The following is a 20,218-nucleotide window of genomic DNA, read 5'->3' on the forward strand; positions in this document are numbered from 1 at the left end:
AAAATCCACCTCCTCCGACTCCACCCTCCTCTTGAATTTTTCTAAGGAGATAGATACAATCGTTTCATTTATTGTTTACGAATATAATTAATGCTGTACATTTTTATAGATTGTTATGCAAGATTTGTTAAGCTAGTCATTGTTCACTCTTATTGCTTTCATATGTTTATTATCATAAATACTTGTGAATCTAGTCATAGGTAATATGCTTTTATACATTTATCATTATGTTAATATGTTTTTATGCATTTATCATGTGTGGGCGGTTTTTACCACCCAGTTTGGTCATTTAGATATAAATATGTACATACCATGTTTGTTATTATGTAACATTTGTCATTTATGGCATTTAATAAATGCCCTATTTCATTCAACCTATGTGTTGTGTTGTTACCTTAGACCAAACGAGTTCGCCTAGCTAGTTAAATTGCCCTTGACCTGGACAATACATAAAATATTATATCAAAAGAAATTGAGAAATATATCAATTGAAATTTTTATAATTAATATTTATCATTTGTAATATTGTCATCTTGAAAAAACATCTTATTAAGTATTGCTCGACCTCGCCTATAATATCACCAACGGCAATTTGACATCTTCATTGTTTTCCCTTCTTTATCTAACTGGTCAGCAGTTTTCGATAATCCTTCTTTGTTTAACTGGTCAGCAGTTTCCTATACATTCTATATCGTCAGCTAATTCGTCAGCAGTTTAGTATCGCCCGCATGAAAGTCAAACTTAACCTATTGTAATATATTATAATGAAAAAATTATAATAAAACGCTTAATTGTGATTTTATAAGTTGATTTCGGTAATGAAAAGTTGATTTCGGTAACTTTACCGAAATCAAGTTGATTTCGGTATCGTAACGTACCGATAAACAGCTGATCAAGGTCATGTCCATTATCCGTTACAAAATTAGCCGATTTCCTCGTACACAATAACATTTGATAAATTCAGTTAACTTACCACGTGCAGCGTGAGTAAATATACTTTTTCTTTGAAACGCCCCGCCAGTCAATACATTCTGACTACTTGTGATACCAAAATACTGTTTAATTACAGTAGGTCGTCTCACAATACACGTTCTCATGGAGGCTGACATTTTGTCGGAATAGGCGGTCTCACTAAAAAGCGTCCCGAAGAAATTTAGCGTCCCGAAGCGTCCTGAAGCGTCCCGAAGCATTATTGTTAATTTAAACAGTCAGAAGGGTTATATTTATTGTAAATAATGTATATTATTATGTATTGAGGTATTTATAGTAGAAAAAAATAATCTTACGTATCATTTTTTTCTATTTATATAAAAAAACAAACATACCTTCGACTCAAGTTCACTTGCTCAAAAACCACCGTATACCGACAAAGCGTCCGGAAGGTTTAATGTTTATCTGAACCAAAATTATTTTGAAATACTTCGTAATTTTAGTTAATGAAATAGTAATGTAAGTAACAATAGCGAGAAAAATGTTTTCCATACATAAAATCATCTTTATAGCGCCCGAAATCGTACATCTATCCACGCATAGTTCAAGTTGCTAACTGACTAACATAGCGTCCCGAAACGTATTCATGGTTTCTGTTTTTATCTAAGCAAAGATAAATCGTAATTAAGTTCTTTTATGATACGTGTAAGTGACATTAAAAAGGAAATAAACATTTCATCCACAAAATATTATTTTACAGCGCGAAAACTGACGTTTCCCATGGTGCGCTAACAAAGCGTCCCGAAGAATTTAGCGTCCCGAAATGTCATGAAGCGTCCCGAAGCATTAATCTTTATTTAAACAGTCAGAATGGTTATATTTATTGTAAATAATGTATATTATTATGTATTGAGGTATTTATGGTAGAAAAAAATAATCTTACTTATGATTTTTTTTCTATTTATATAAAAAAACATTCATACCTTAGACTCAAGTTCACTTGCTAAAAAACCACCGTATACCGACAAAGCGTCCGGAAGGTTTAATGTTTATCTGAACCAAAATTATTTTAAAATACTTCGTAATTTTAGTTAATGAAATAGTAATGTATGTAACAATAGCGAGAAAAATGTTTCGCATACATAAAATCATCTTTATAGCGCCCGAAATCGTACGTCTATCCACGCATAGTTCAAGTTGCTAACTGACTAACATAGCGTCCCGAAACGTAATCATGGTTTCTATTTTTATCGAAGCAAAGATAAATCGTAATTAAGTTCTTTTATGATACGTGTAAGTGACATTAAAAAGGAAATAAACATTTCATCCACAAAATATTATTTTACAGCGCGAAAACTGACGTTTCCCTAGGTGCGCTAACAAAGCGTCCCGAAGAATTTAGCGTCCCGAAATGTCATGAAGCGTCCCGAAGCATTAATCTTTATTTAAACAGTCAGAATGGTTATATTTATTGTAAATAATGTATATTATTATGTATTGAGGTATTTATGGTAGAAAAAAAATAATCTTACTTATCATTTTTTCTATTTATATAAAAAACATTCATACCTTAGACTCAAGTTCACTTGCTAAAAAACCACCGTATACCGACAAAGCGTCCAGAAGGTTTAATGTTTATCTGAACCGAAATTATTTTGAAATACTTCGTAATTTTGGTTAATGAAATAGTAATGTAAGTAACAATAGCGAGAAAAATGTTTTCCATACATAAAATTATCTTTATAGCGCCCGAAACCGTACGTCTATCCACGCATAGTTCAAGTTGCTAACTGACTAACATAGCGTCCCAAACGTCTTCATGGTATTTTTTTATCTAAGCAAAGATAAATCGTGTTTTTTTGTTTTATGTTATGTGTCAGTGACATAAAGAAGGAAATAAACTTTTCATCCACAAAATATATACAGCACAAAAACTGACGTTTCCCATGTTGCGCTAACAAAGCGTCCCGAACAAATTTAGCGTCCCGAAGCAGTTTCACTTTCAACATCGATATAATTAAAAGAAATCACTATCCATTTAAATATTTTTTTTTCTAGATGATATTATTCAGGAAGACAGTTCTTCTCTATCAAATATTATTTGATATCCAGAAGATTAAAGTAGACATGGACGTGCGCAGTTGATGACACACTCTCATATTCCTAAAATTAGGAAGCGTCCGGAAGATGTTATTGTAATCCAAAAAAAGTTGATATTGTAATAAATTGTATATAGCCGAATACAATCATTATCAAGTAACATTTGTTTTTATGGATAATATTAATCGGTTCACGTTAGCCATGTCGCGCTAACAAAACGATAGGAAAAAAACCCTGACAGTATTTGAAATAAATGGTAACTTATTGAAATCATTGTTTTTTCTAAATTGTACCGATCATGACATTATGTATTATCCATAAGAAGGTTATATATTTCTATAACACTTATGTACATGTATGTAAAAGCAAAATGTTAATGTTTGTATTTATAAATATTTCATGGAATGCACGGGCTGGCAGTGTCATTTTTCCGGTTTGTATGTACTGTAGGTAATTATACATTTAGGTGCACGAGCACTGTTCTTATAATCTATAATTATTGATTTGTGATTCATTGTCTCGTTCCTTATGTTGATTAGTGTGTTCATTTCATTGCAATCCTAATATCATTTTGTCAAGTTAATAAATAATATACATGACATCCCACCTAACAAGACTATTATCATTATGATTTGTTTAAATTGTCTATATTTTAATTATTGTATTTCTAATTTTTTTAAGCCGTAAACGGAGTGAAAGATTGTAATCTATCGATAGAGGAAATTAACCGCAATCGCTATGGATACCGCACTCCATCCACCCCCCGTTGTGTACGCATTACTGAAGGTCAGGGTAACGCATTGTAACACGGCCAGCGATTGGCTGAAAAAAAGTGCAGGGAAAACCGTATGAGTCAATTTATACATGAGGTGATTGGATGAAAGTGGGGTATTTTTAAGTATAAAAACTGATTTAAAAAGTAACACTACATTGTTTTCTGAAGAAAATGAAATATTTCATGAGTCTCTGTGATAATTTTGACTTGGATATTTGCATTTATAAAAAGTGTATGTCAGTCCTGTGATCAGCAGAAAATTTCAATGAAATGGGGGGTAATCCTCTTTGAAGTCATTTTGCAAAAAATTTGGTCGGCTACCCCTATATAACAGGAACATTTTTATGTGTCAGGCATTTCATTCTGCTAGAAAAATTACCTCTTTAGCATGAAAACTCAATTTTAAGGTAGGATTAGGGACCATTTCTTATAATGTAAGTCTATGGAAATATCAATGTGAGTGTCTGACCTAAAGAGAGGAAAATTGGAACTGTCATAATTCATTTGTTGTACTTTGTCTTCATTGATACGCCACGAAAAGCTGATATTTTGGAAGAATGGATGTATACAGCCTGTCCAGGTATAAAATTTCATTATTTCAATGCAACTGTTGGTGTTTACAGCAGATAATGTGTCAAGGGGGTCAATCTACAAGCATTGTTTCCATATGAAGAAGAGTATTATTGTTACTTAAAAGTTAATAATGGTTTGTGTTTTCTTTAAACAGTGAATTTGAGTGGTATTTAATTGGTGATATGTTGATGATGAATAATGTTGACCTTGGTCATTAAAAATATTTTTCAGATTTCAAAGAAATGCTGTACATTGGATATACACCTGCCAGGTTTGAAGACTTATGTATAACTTGACAGGACCTAATGTAAGCACATTGGCCACTTTTGATGGGTGTTGCAGGTATTATTAACAATAAATATAACCCTTCTGACTGTTTAAATTAACAATAATGCTTCGGGACGCTTCATGACATTTCGGGACGCTAAATTTCTTCGGGACGCTTTGTTAGCGCACCATGGGAAACGTCAGTTTCGCGCTGTATAATAATATTTTGTGGATGAAATGTTTATTTCCTTCTTTATGTCACTTACACATTTCGTAAAAGAAATTAATTGCGATTTATCTTTGCTTAGATAAAAATAAAAACCATGATTACGTTTCGGGACGCTATGTTAGTCAGTTAGCAACTTGAACTATGCGTGGATAGATGTACGATTTCGGGCGCTATAAAGATAATTTTATGTATGGAAAACATTTTTCTCGCTATTGTTACTTACATTACTATTTCATTAACCAAAATTACGAAGTATTTCAAAATAATTTCGGTTCAGATAAACATTAAACCTTCCGGACGCTTTGTCGGTATACGGTGGTTTTTTAGCAAGTGAACTTGAGTCTAAGGTATGAATGTTTTTTTATATAAATAGAAAAAATGATAAGTAAGATTATTTTTTTTCTACCATAAATACCTCAATACATAATAATATACATTATTTACAATAAATATAACCATTCTGACTGTTTAAATAAAGATTAATGCTTCGGGACGCTTCATGACATTTCGGGACGCTAAATTCTTCGGGACGCTTTGTTAGCGCACCTAGGGAAACGTCAGTTTTCGCGCTGTAAAATAATATTTTGTGGATGAAATGTTTATTTCCTTTTTAATGTCACTTACACGTATCATAAAAGAACTTAATTACGATTTATCTTTGCTTAGATAAAAATAGAAACCATGATTACGTTTCGGGACGCTATGTTAGTCAGTTAGCAACTTGAACTATGCGTGGATAGATGTACGATTTCGGGCGCTATAAAGATAATTTTATGTATGGAAAACATTTTTCTCGCTATTGTTACTTACATTACTATTTCATTAACCAAAATTACGAAGTATTTCAAAATAATTTTGGTTCAGATAAACATTAAACCTTCTGGACGCTTTGTCGGTATACGGTGGTTTTTGAGCAAGTGAACTTGAGCCGAAGGTATGTTTGTTTTTTATATAAATAGAAAAAAATGATAAGTCAGATTATTTTTTTCTACCATAAATACCTCAATACATAATAATATACATTATTTACAATAAATATAACCCTTCTGACTGTTTAAATTAAGATTAATGCTTCGGGACGCTTCTTGACATTTCGGGACGCTAAATTCTTCGGGACGCTTTGTTAGCGCACCATGGGAAACGTCAGTTTTCGTGCTGTAAAATAATATTTTGTGGGTGAAATGTTTATTTCCTTCTTTATGTCACTTACACATTTCGTAAAAGAAATTAATTACGATTTATCTTTGCTTAGATAAAAATTAAAACCATGAATACGTTTCGGGACGCTATGTTAGTCAGTTAGCAACTGATTTAAACATATTTTATTGCTCTTTTTTTTACACATTTATAACATTATATTATCATAGTATCAATACAAAAGTAGCAAAAGGGTTGAACCACGAGTTCTTACAACATCAGCAAACGGTTCTTCCCTGATATATTGAATTATCTAATAATAATAAGACAGTTACAAACCAAAATGTATGATAGTAGAGCAATTAGGGAAAAATGCACAAGGAGAAAGAAGAAGAAAAGCATTAAATAAAAGGAAAAAAAAAAAAAAAAGGGGATAGAGTTCAGTAAGTAGGGATATCAATTAATCGTGGCAAGTAGTACAGATAATATAAAAAATTAAGATTCAAATCTACACGATAATTTAATAAATAATTGTACCTTATCAAAAATAAATAAGTTATTCTCATCAGAAAGAGATTCTTTTCCAAACAAAAGGGTCTTTACGCTTAAAGGATGGAAACTGCGAGTTGAGCGGAATAACTGCACTCTTATTTCGTTATATTTGGGACATTTAAAAAAGTAATGTTCGGCATCTTCAATACTGGATGTACAGTAGCTACAAAGTGAGTTATCTCGTAGATGATTTTTACAAAGATCCGCATTAAGATTACTACATTCGTTTCTAATACGTGCATGGTAAACAGATAAACTTCGATCTCCGTATACAAAATATTTAGGAACAGTATGTGGTTTATAATTTCTTTGAGACGAGATTTAAAAAATATTAAGAGAAGCCGCATGTCTAATATGATCATCCAAATTGTTCCATAACTCTATGGATGAAGGAATGAAAGATTTTGCGAATATTTGTGTTCTCCGTGCGATTGTCACATAGTTGTTATCATTTCGGAGGAAGTATGGAGTAGAATTAGCGACACTATTTGGGAAAAGATTTAGTAAGTAGCTTGGAACATTGTTTTGATGGGCTTTGTAAACTATTATTAATTTTTGCATAATTCTTCTATCCGACAAAGATACCCAGCCAATTTCTCTAAGTAAACGGTCTATAGATACCGATCTAGTTAGGCCTGTGACAACACGCGCTGCTTCATATTGCATCTTTTCAAGAGAATGTTTATCATTTTCATTACAGCCATCCCAAACAGTGGAGGCATATTCGAGGATTGGTCGCATATATGATAAATAAATTTGATTTAATGTATTTCGTTTGAGTTTAAATTTCAATGATTGCATTGAGCTTAGAACTTTAGAAGCTGATGTCATAATATTATTAATGTGTTCGTGCCATTTTCCATCTTCACTCAATGTAAGTCCAAGATGTTTATGCGTTTTTACATAAGTAAGTTGGGTATTTTCAAAGAATAGAGAAGGGCGTTGTTCATCATTTAAGGAAAAAAACATTACTTCTGTTTTATCTGGATTAAATTTAATTAACCACTTATGGGACCATTCTTGAAGAGTATGTAGATCGGTATTTAATGTGTTTTCTATAAAATTCATATTGCTAGAGGAAATCGACAACGAACTATCATCTGCAAAGAGGCGGGTTATGCTTAATAGATTATCCGCAATATCATTAACGTAGATTAGAAATAGCAACGGACCCAGGACTGATCCCTGGGGAACGCCCGCAGTAGTTATTTTCTCACTTGAGAAAGTTGAATTTACAAAAACTTTTTGGTGCCGATTTAAAAGATAGTTGCTCAACCAATTTAATATATCGCCATCAATACCGTATTGCCGCAATTTAAATATAAGCCCTTTGTGCCATACCCTATCGAATGCTTTCGAAATGTCACAAAATATCATACATGTAGATTGTTTTTTGTCAAAGGCTTGAGTAATTTGATGATAAATATCAATAAGTTGAAAAACGGTGGAATGACCCGGTAAAAAACCCAGACTGTTGGTGATATATAAGATTATTAACATGTAAATGATTATAAATGTGCTTAAAAACAATTCGCTCAAATACTTTACCTACACAACTTATTAGAGAAATGGGTCTATAATTCATAGGCATGTTTTTACTGCCCTTTTTATATATTGGCATTACAACTGCTGATTTCCATGAATTAGGGTAAATATTTTCGACTAGAGATCTGTTAAATAAAATACCTAGTGGAGCACAGACAGAATATCTTGTTTCTTTTAGCATTTTATGACTAATTTCATCTGGTCCACTTGCTTTATTTGTAATTAACGTTATTAAGATATCACTTATTTCCTGATCGCTTATTTGTAAACTAGAAAATTTGACATTACTTTTAGAAACAAAATCTGGTAGGGACGAATGGGTGTCGTCTACAGTTGAGACTGAAACAAAATAATCGTTAAGACAATTTGCTTTTTCTAGATCGGTGAAGAAGTAAGTTTTGCCAGGCGAATTTTCTATGTAAAGTGGGGGAATACTCTCACAACCTTTGTTTTCTTTAATTAACATTTTTACGGTTTTCCAATATTGCCTGGGATTATTACAATTAAGATCAGATATAGAAAGTTCTAAGTTATTATAAAACTTCTCCTTTGCATGTTTAATCATATTGCTCACTTTATTTCTATACCGTTTGTATATTAACCAGTCAGATTCTTTATTTGATCTAATTGCTTTACATTTCTGTCTATCCCGTTTACGACTCATATTTCTTATTACTGAATCATACCATGGTTTATCCTTAGGCCTTATTGTGATGATATTTGTAGGTATACATTGTTGAGCTAAATTATGGAACCTTTTTGTAAACAAGTCACAGGCTTCGTCAATAGTATTTAAATTTAGAAAAGACCAATCAGTTGTGTTAATTAATTCATTAAACTTTACAAAATCCGCTCGTTTGTAGTTCCATATACGTCTCTTATAAGGTATAGAGGGTAAATGGGAAGATTTAATAAATACATACGTTCCAAAATGGTCACTTATTTCTTTTGGAGTGCAATGAATTCCTGACGTTAAAACAGTTAAATTATTTGAAATTACTATTGGATCTAATAGGGTTGATGTTCGAGCAGTAACACGTGTTGGATCAGTAATAATATTACGCATACCATTTAATAATAAGATATTTCGAAGATTATAATTACTCGAATTTAGTTGGTCTTCGTTTATATCACCAAGAATTGTTATGTTTGGGCAAAGTTCAAAAGCCTTTTCTATACACAAGTTCATTTTATCCCAGTAATCATTAGTATAGTTTGGAGGTCGATATGTAGTACATATCAAAATTCTTTCTTGCGTTTTTCTTATTTCAACCCAAACAGACTCTTCAAAAAAAGTTTCGAGATCATTTAGTCTTTTTGAGATAAATTTATCAGATACATATATAAGCATTCCGGCAGAATATGAATTACCGTCTTTTCTATACAAATTACTATATCCGTCTAGAGAAATTGAAGAGTCAGTGACATTATTACTTAAGTGAGTTTCTGTGAAGCATAAAATATCGTAGTCTAGCCAATTATCAGAAATGAAATTCATTTTGTTGCGAATGCTTCGTATATTTTGGTGAAATATGGAAATACAGGTTTGAATTTGTATCTCACTATCAGGGCCAGGATTTATTTCTACATCTCCGCATAACATTATCTTTAAAAACATAAAATTTGAACTGAAATTGGTTTCGCATAACGAACTATTTGTGTCGCGGATGGTCTTTAAGTAGGCTCTTTTACTGTTATTTAAATGATAAAATTTCTTATAAAAGAATGAGCAGACCAGAATTAGCCATATTTGTAACGAGCGAAATATCAACCTAAATAATTTTGCACAAAAATGAAACAGTACGAATTTCTCACGATAAGAAACAGAGTTACGTTCTGAACTTATTGCCACACAATTAAATAATCCGATTGCCGCCCGATATGAATTTAGGCAATTACCCATTTGGATATTTAAGCAGGTAACAATAATGTGAAAATGACAGCAATACAGACATTAACTGAGTATACAGTCTTAATAACCCTAACAAACTGAACTCTATAGGATAGAAAAAGAGATAAACGGAAAAAATGACAAATGTCAGAAATAAAAGTATTGTAGAAAACATAATGCTTCTTGTTGTTCTACTGATTGTAAGAAGAGGAAAGTATTAGGGAGAGAAAAAGTTGATTACTTAACATTTTTAGTATAGAAAAATATGGAAAAATTTAATTCTTCAATTGAACAGTTTCTTTGTTTCATAAAAATATAGATAATAAAATAATCACCAGCTTATTCAAAGGAAAATTTCATAACCAAAATTTAAAAATTTACTGCTGGAATATTCTAATCAGAATAATTAATGACAATAATAAACAGGTAGAAAGGAGAAAGAAAAGTAGAACATGAAAATTTAGCTAATATGTATCAATGTAACAATATAAGAATTTTTCACACATACATACATACACACACGCACGCACGCACGTACGCACATACGCACTTATATACATACATGAGTGAAACACACACACACACACACATAAATATTTACAAGTTTGTTTTGTCTTTGTTTTCAAAATAAAACATTAACTTAGTTGCGGGAGCCACGATTGAAATATAATAATTTTCATCTTAAAGTCAACATTATTACATTTCAATATAATACAATGAAAACGTTGCATATACACAAAAATATGAGCACTGTATACAATCCAAATCAATACACATTTCTAAAAATAACAAAATAAGACTGATTTGAATACCATGCACATTCACGATTTGCACGTGTCAGTTGGGATTTTATCAATGAAATTCCATAGTAATTTTTAAAGTGTACGTTTACAACTTCTGTTTGATTGGCTGAGCACTGTGCAACAATAATTTTGATTTGTTGACAATATTTTTACAAGGTGTGTTTCCCGAAAGAGTGTTTTAATGAATTTTTTAAGGAAAAATTATTGGATTATAGAGTAAAATAACATTGCTATTATTTTATACTTGTTAAGAAAAGGAGAAATACTACTAAACATATTCAAACTATTGAAACGTGTGATGATTGTAATTGTAGCATATATACATTATATATATCGCGAATGTGTAGTAAAATATCAAGAGTTACATGTATATGGATTATAAATAGGGCTTCTTGGAGCACACAAGGTGAGCGCATTAGCACTTAATTACAATATTATAAGATTTTATCTTGTTGCATTAACAGTTCAGATCGAAAAGTCAAATGAAAATTTGTGTAAAAGAAGTACTTGTATTTAATATATATCTGTTCATTTCAAATAACTTCTGTATGATCAGTATGTTCAAGAATTATGCAGCGTTAGTTGTCTTTCAATCACATACTTGTAACAGCGTTAATTGGGCACATTGATTTTCACAAATCCTTCCAGGGATTTTCCACCATTGCCTGAAAATGATTCTCTGGGTCAGGTACAAAGTTCTCTATTTCATTGATTTCTTTAACTGGTCTACGTTTACCTTTTTCGCACTCTTTATAGAAGATCTTGCCATCCAGCGTCCAATACGAGTGAATATTTTTTTCTCTGCGGAGTTGTGATAGTTTTTGCACAATGCGTTGCCGTTCATGAGTGAGGTCTTCAGAGATAAATACATTAAACTCAGGTGTTTTACATTGTTTGAGTGCCTTTTTATTACTGTAGACTAGATCTTTGGTTCTGTATGAATTGAATTTCACAATGATTTGACATTTCTTATCTTTAACTTTTCCAATAATATGTGATCTTTCTATTTGATCTAATGATACTGGCGGTGTTATTTTCATTTTCTAGCATATATCAAGAATGAGCTGGTCAGTGTTGATTTGTTCGATTTTCCTAACATTGGTTGCAGCGTTATTCTCGGTATCATGATTGGAACATGGAATTACAACATTATGAAATCTCAGATTGTTTCTTCTACCATACTGTTCTAACTCATCCAAGCTGGTCTCGAGATTTTCTATTTGATCATTGGTTTCTATTAATTTCTTTTTCCAGCATTCATTTTCGTTTTCCTTGGTGCTAATAGACAAACTCAGGCTTTCATTTTTATGTGTAAGTTCTAGCATTTGTGATTTCATCGTTACAATTTCTTTTTCCTGACTTTCCATTTTAATTAAGATAGGTTTAATTGAATGTTCTATTACCTTAGTTAGTACTGGCAACATGGCGTCTGACAATGCTTCAATCACAGGAGTGCTTGATACTGCTGATTGGATTATTGAGGCTATATCAGGTACTGTGATTGATTCTTTTTGGCACGCAGTAGGTATATCTGGTAGAGAATTCCGAGTTCTTCTTGGGCTTGGAGCGTCAATAAGAAGGCTCTGCGGGCTAATAGTCTGGTTAATGGTTCGTTTGACACCAGTTGATGGAGTCACATTAACGGTATTTTCCGACATATTTGACACTTAGTTAGCAACTTGAACTATGCGTGGATAGATGTACGATTTCGGGCGCTATAAAGATAATTTTATGTATGGAAAACATTTTTCTTATTATTTTTACTTACATAACTATTTCATTAACTAAAATTACGAAGTATTTCAAAATAATTTTGGTTTAGATAAACATTAAACCTTCCGGACGCTTTGTCGGTATACGGTGGTTTTTGAGCAAGTGAACTGGAGTCGAAGGTATGTTAGTTTTTTTTATATAAATAGAAAAAATGATAAGTAAGAATATTTTTTTCTACCATAAATACCTCAGTACATAATAATATAGCTCATTTACAATAAATATAACCCTTCTGGCTGTTTAAATTAACAATAATGCTTCGGGACGCTTCGGGACGCTAAAATCCTTCGGGACGCTTTTTAGTGAGACTTTTTTGTTGAATACGACTAAAGGCCGTGACTTTATTGTATAACACTGAACACCACTAAATATTTTCCTTCTATACATGAAACATATTTCCAATAGTATTATAGAAAATATTGAGAAGAAAGCCGAAGGGAGTCACAAACACTTGTCTTTGAAAGTTTGATTGTGGAGCACTACTATGTGCCTAAAAGAGTAAGTCTAAAACAAAACAAAAAACAATGACTAAACATTTGAAATATCATCTTCCATTAATGTCAAAGCCCTCACGGGAATGTAGACATGTCTGGTCAAAACCGCAAGAAACTTAAAAACAGTTGTTTAAAAAGACGATAATAAGATATTAAAAATGTTAAAAACAGGGGGCTGGGAAACTAGTAGGATGAGACATAATTATTATGTTCAATGCAAGCTATGGCTGCATCAAACAACTCTGGGGTAGGGTGTAGGGCAACTGCAGGGGGTAGATGGTTCCATTGGTATACTGTACTATGAAAGAAAGGGAATTTATAATGGTCTGAAGTTGCTGTGAATAACCTAAACATAGCTAGGGAATGGCAATGGCATGATGTTCGGGAGAGGGGTGTCACATATTCTTCTATGGGGAAAGAACAACCAGACCATGGTTGATTTTATAGAAAAGGAATAACCTAGCATCTGTACACCAGAGGTCTGACCATAAGCTAGCGTGATCCATCATGCTGCTCTTCTTTGGACATTTTCAATTAGATCTATTTGTATTTTGGTGTGGGGAGGCCATACCTCGAAACCATATTCAAGATGGGGTCTGACTAAATGTAACGTCTTGTAAGCAATGGACTTAATGGATTGGGATTTACCCTTTATGTTTTTGCATATGGATCCTAAGGTTTGGTTTGCTTTCTTGGATGTCCTGTTTATGTGAACCTCCCAAGTAAGGATTTCTGATATAAATATGCCTTTGTATTCAGCTGAGGTAACCGATTTGAATTGGACTCCATGAAAGTAGTATTGGGATAGGATGTTTCCTTTTTGTGACATGGATAAGTTGACACTTGGAGGGAGGAATTTCAATACATACACAAACTTTATTGTTTGTTTCATTAGTTTAACAGTTTTATTTTAGGTCATAAACAATTTAAATACAGCTATGCCAGAATAATAGTTCCGTAACAGAGACTGTACCATCTATTCCAATACAAAATATAGTATAATTTTTAACCCTTTTATCATAATTTTGGTTAGTTTTGAAAAAAAAAGGAAATGTTTTGTCCCAACATTGATAATTGTTCATTTTCTAAGTTTCATACATTCTTTAATTGTTTAATACTGCACGTTTGTAAGGTCTCTTTTCATTGGATAATCGTGATGTTTATATAGTTTTATATACACAGCTGCTATCGATTTATGAAGAATTCTCACTTGCTGTATTATAAATTCGTAATAAATATTTCTGACAGGTTATATGGCCGTATATAAACGGTTGTTTTCAATATATCCTCGACTGAAATTCCAAGTACATATAGTAAATTTAATCTTGTCGTTCCCTAAGCTGCTGATCTGAAAGTGATAATCCTTTGCATCCAGTATAGAGCCAGACTAGCTTGGATTTCTGTTTTGCATTGAAATCCCTTCAACATAGAATGAACTGTGCCAAATTATTCAAAGCCAAGTTTGAATGAATTGTTCCATATGAATTCAAAGCCGAGTTAGTCCAGTACAGGAATTAGCAGGTTTAGGGCAATATGCACTTTTCCCATCTGTGATTAGATTTACTGAATATGACTTAACAGTTTTGTTCTAAATATATGCAAACTGAAAGTAATGAAATGCCACTGTTCTAGAAAGAAATTGTTATTGACTTATAATGTTATAAAAATAGGCTATATACCGGTAACTCAGTTCTTTTTTTATGTTAATAATATTGATCATGAATAACACCATAAAACACTTGCAACAGAAAGTACAAGATAAGATGTGTGGCAATATTCAATTTTTAGAAATGCTTTTTATTTCAGCCATGAGAAAATATTATTATCAAGCCAGAATTTTAATTCTACTAATGATTTACTACTTACTACAAAATAACAAGAACGCATTTTCTCTATGTATTCCTGATAATAAAATATTCACATCCTGCAGTAAGAATGACCTGTTGGACGGTATGAAAACTACATGTATGAATATCATCAGCTCAAAATGAGCTTGATGGAAAAATGAATGAAAAAGCTACACTAACAGTAGCAAGAACAAGAGGGCCATGATGGCCCTGAGGTCGCTCACCTGTATATAGCCCCCCCCCCCCCCTCCCGGGCCAATTTTTACCCAAGGGTTTTTATTTGAACAGACTTGGTAGACAAGTAGATATTTACTTAAAGATGTTTCATGTATAATATCTAAACTCAAGCTATTTGGGTTTTTTTCAAAGAAGATTTTTAAGTTTTTGCTATACACATATAAGGAAAATCAATAACCCCCGGGGCGGGCCAGTTTTGACCCCAGGGCTTTTATTTGAACATACTTGGTAGACACCCATTAGAACATGTTTCATGCTAAATATCTTAGCTCTAGCTCTTTTAGTTCTTTAAAAGAAGATTTTTTAAGTTTTTACTATATGCATATAGGGAAAATCAATGACCCCCTGGGGGGCCAATTTTGACCCCAGGGCTTTTATTTGAACAAACTTGGTAGACATTCACTAGAAGATGTTTCATGCTAAATATCTAAGCTCTAGCTCTTTGGGTTCTTTAAAAGAAGATTTTTTAAGTTTTTACTATATGCATATAGGGAAAGTCAATGACCCCCCGGGGCGGGGCCAATTTTTACCCCAGGGCTTTTATTTGAAAAAACTTGGTAGACACTCACTAGAAGATATTTCATGTCAAATATATTAGCTCTAGCTCTTTGGGTTCTTTAAAAGAAGATTTTTTAAGTTTTTACTATATGCATATAGGGAAAATCTATGACCCCCTGGGGCAGGGCCAATTTTGACCTCAGGGCTTTTATTTGAACAAACTTGGGATACACTCACTAGAAGATGTTTCATGCCAAATATCTAAGCTCTAGCTTTTACAGTTCTTTAAAAGAAGATTTTTTAAGTTTTTACTATATGCATATAGGGAAAATCAATGACCCCCTGGGTCATGGGGCCAATTTTGACCCCAGGGCTTTTATTTGAACAAACTTGGTAGACACTCACTAGAAGATGTTTCATGCCAAATATCTTAGCTCTAGCTCTTTGGGTTCTTTAAAAGAAGATTTTTTAAGTTTTTACTATATGCATATAGGGAAAATCAATGACCCCCTGGGGCGGGGTCAATTTTGACCCTAGGGCTTTTATTTGAACAAACTTGGTAGACACCCATTAGAAGATGTTTCACGCCAAATATCTAAGCTCTAGCTCTGACGGTTCTTTAAAAGAAGATATTTAAAGATTTTTCTTTCGGTTGCCATGGCAACCAGAGTTCTGCATGAAATGGAATTCTTTGAACAATCTTGATAGAGCTTCATACAAAGAGTATTCCTGCCAAGTTTCATTAACATTGGCCTTGCGGTATCATAGAATATGTCCTTAGAATATTTAAAATGTGGACGGACGACGGACGCCATTTGGTTGGCCATCCTAAAAGCTCACCTGCACTTTGTGCAAGGTGAGCTAAAAACAAATCATTACAAATGAAATGTAGAAAAACCTTTGGAGGATATTAATTTGATAAGAATCCCACTTAGTGGAAATGAACTCGGAACATGAAATGTGTCTGTGAATAAGACCCTGCCTGCTTCCACTTTTATTCACTTCCTTTATATATTTTCACTGTTAGAAAGAATATATCTTAAACATAGAAAGTTTCAAAAGAACTTCTGGCACAATTAACGTCTTTGTGACAATGTGTACTTACTATGAACATTTAATGTGACAAAACTATGGTGTACTAGTAAATATATGTACTGGCCATTATACATGTATAATAATGAAAACTAAAATGCAAATTTAATACAAATATATCTGATCATTGGAAAAAAAATTTAACTGAATTGTATAAGAAAGATTCTTATTCACTACTTGAAATATAATAAAATAAACAACAACTAGGACTAACATTGATTTCAGCCCATTAAAAGCCTTCATAAATTTAAAATATCTGATTTATCTGATACAAAGTATGTTGGGAAAATTTCATCAAAAGTTAATTTGCAATGAAATCTGACATTAACTGAATCAAATACATAGACATAAGAAAAGTATGCAGCTTTAAGAATACATTGCTCAATATGAGGCTAATTTCTTTGTTGTGGGACAAAAATCTTCTTCAGGACGCCTTTATGACAGTCACCCGATGTTCATGGGCATCATAATTGCTGACTCATACATGATATTTAATGCATTTCATCACTTTCTTTCTTTAAATAAGGAGACATTTTGTGAATAGCTTTTTTCATGTGTAAAAGAATATAAAACTGCCAACAAATCCATACTTATACAGCTAAAAATAACTAACTTCATCTGAGGTGACTGACTCTACTATCATGGAAAAAAATAAATTTTAAGTCTTAAACTTATCATGAACTGTAAACAAAGCATATATCTGAGACAAAAATAAACAAAATCTCTTAAAAAAAGCAAATAAATAAATGAAAGACATAACATTGCATTTAAATAGCACTAGTTACACAATTAAGATCAGCACTGTAGAATATTTTATAATGCAGGAAATACAGTTTCCATGGCAACAAAACACAAAATAAAATAATAATTGTGTTCTTGGTGTATTTTTTGTACAAAATCTGTAAACACTAGAAAGTTAAAACAGAAAAAGAAAAATTAAAGCTGATAATCTTAGCATTTCATTACATAATATTATAAAACGGAACATGTATATTTTGGTAGTGTTTAAAGAAATGCATAATTATGGTAGGGCTGTAAGAAGCGTCTAGACTGTAAAGGTTATTTGGCAACTGTCCAGCTTTACTGGTGGAGGACGACCTCGGATGCCCCTATAAGCATTATTTCAGGTATAGACAGGACACCAGAGCAGTTTGCTAGGTAAGCTTGCTGGATAAATACTTTTCACATAAAATCTAAAATTTAAACAGAATTCCAACACACAACTGTGACACATGAGTGATTCAAGTTGGTGACCTACTTTAACCACGCAGCCATTGTAAAGTTCAAAAACAAATATTCCTAACATAGACAAAATGAAAATGAGAGATAGGTGTACAAAGCATGAATACAAAGTACAATTTTGTTCCGATAATAAAATCTGAGACTTTGCAATCAATTATGTAAGCTTAAAGACCTTCCAAGAACTGAAAGATTTAAGCATAAAAACAATCAAGACTGAGGTACATGTACATGGAAAGCAGTCCAATTGTACACTATATACATTTGTACATGTATAAATAAATTTAATTTTTTGATAATCATATCACTTCAATAATTTCCAAATTGTCCAACTTTAAAACCAATTAAATAGGATCAAAGTATGAAAGACAAAAAATGATCTGCTATTATAGTAATTTCACTATATAATTAAGAATTCCATTTGGTGCTGTCTTAAGAGTTGAAACTTCAATTGATATTAGACAAAAAACTGAATCTAACATAAACATATGAATATGTAGTTCATTTTCATATGATTACAATCTTCTTGTTAGATCTATAAGCATACTGTCAACAGAATATCAATTTGAAATAACTAGTAAAAAATTCAATTTAAAAACAACTTATACTAAGGGAGATAACGTGCACAGTTTAACAATTGCACTGATACATATATACGATAAAAGCAAAAATAAAAATCTCATGTACAGCAATCATACATTAACAATAAAAGGCATCGTCAATGTACATATAGTATTTATATCTGTAAGTATATAAATTATAATATCTGATAAATAAAACAGTATAGCAGTAACTGCCACCTTCATCATGTACATTCTGCGTCTGCTGCAAAACATTTATATCTCAATCAATTCATTGATATATAACTGCATTAACTCCTATTATGTTCTCATCTACTCCATTCTAATATTAGGTTTTTATTATGTTCTGATCCAATTGGTTAGATTTTCATTATGCTCAATTCTGATCTCATTGGTTAGATTTTTATTATAATTACGTTCTGATACCTCCGGTATTCAAATTAGCCAATGCTTTTGGTTCTCATTCTATTCTCTACCAAGTACTGACCAATACCAATCAAAAACAAGTCATTATTTCTCACAAAGATGCCAATAAAAATACATCATTACATATCAACATTTCAAAAGTTTGCCTGTGCCTTGATGACATGTACTGACAACATCACTATATAGGAGTCTAACAGTATAACCAGTCAATTGGCAAAACTATGTGATGTTATATATTGTGTATTTTACTTAAGCAATGATTCTGAAGAAGTTCTTACAGCTTCTTAATTCATTTTTTAGTTCACATTGTCTAAGATTCTTCAACACTCATTCAAAACAACTAATCAAGATTTATTGGTATCATATCAATATGGTTCTGTTAATTGTTACCCTGCTGGAACCTATAGTGATCAGCCTTTGTAACAAGTTTTAGAGTCTGGCCAACTTTTATATCAATTCAGTTGAATTTATACAAATTCAGCAGGTAACGGTTTTAAAGCCGACCGATCAGACAAGACCAGTTGAGATTAAGCTTCACTTTAGGTTTGAAGTAGTCGGCTGGGTAGAGACCAGTTGTGCCGTCTGCTAGCATTCCTACATACCATCCTTGGCGGTCACACTGGGAAAAATATTTCGTTATTATTTATAAGTATTAATAAACATTTAATCGAACTCATAAGATTTTTCACAATGACAAAGCCTGTTTTTGGACAGTCCCCTCAACTTTCATCAGTGCTGGATAGTTATATAAAAGGAACATAAAATAAGGGGAACACCTTTCCAAAATATAATTTTAGGATTATATCATACATGCCATAACACCCCAGACATCCATGATTGTCACGGAAATCAGTCAGCGGCCCCGGAGAATAATTTTCTGGGGAAAAATAGAAATCTGGAAATTTTGATTGATATGTAACTTTTGTAAAAAATTGCTGCACTCAAAACTATGGACAATTCTATTCCAAAAGATTATTACAAAGTCCAATTTCATTTGCATGGAGCATAAAAAAAGTACAATTTCATTGGAAAAGAGGCACATACGTAAGAGATATAGGCTAAACTGCAATACATGCATTTGACAAGAATAAAATTACTCTAAGAACACAATTATTTTACAAGTTATAAGAAAATCTATTAATATGAAATTGCCCCTTACATCACTTAGTTCTTTTATAAATCCTCGGATGTTTGGAAGGTCTGTCAGGCTTCGGACTGAGGCTATCATT

Source organism: Ruditapes philippinarum, unplaced genomic scaffold (genome assembly GCF_026571515.1).
Source record: "Ruditapes philippinarum isolate M1 unplaced genomic scaffold, ASM2657151v2 ctg1202_1_1_1_1, whole genome shotgun sequence".
NCBI classification, from domain to species: domain Eukaryota; kingdom Metazoa; phylum Mollusca; class Bivalvia; order Venerida; family Veneridae; genus Ruditapes; species Ruditapes philippinarum.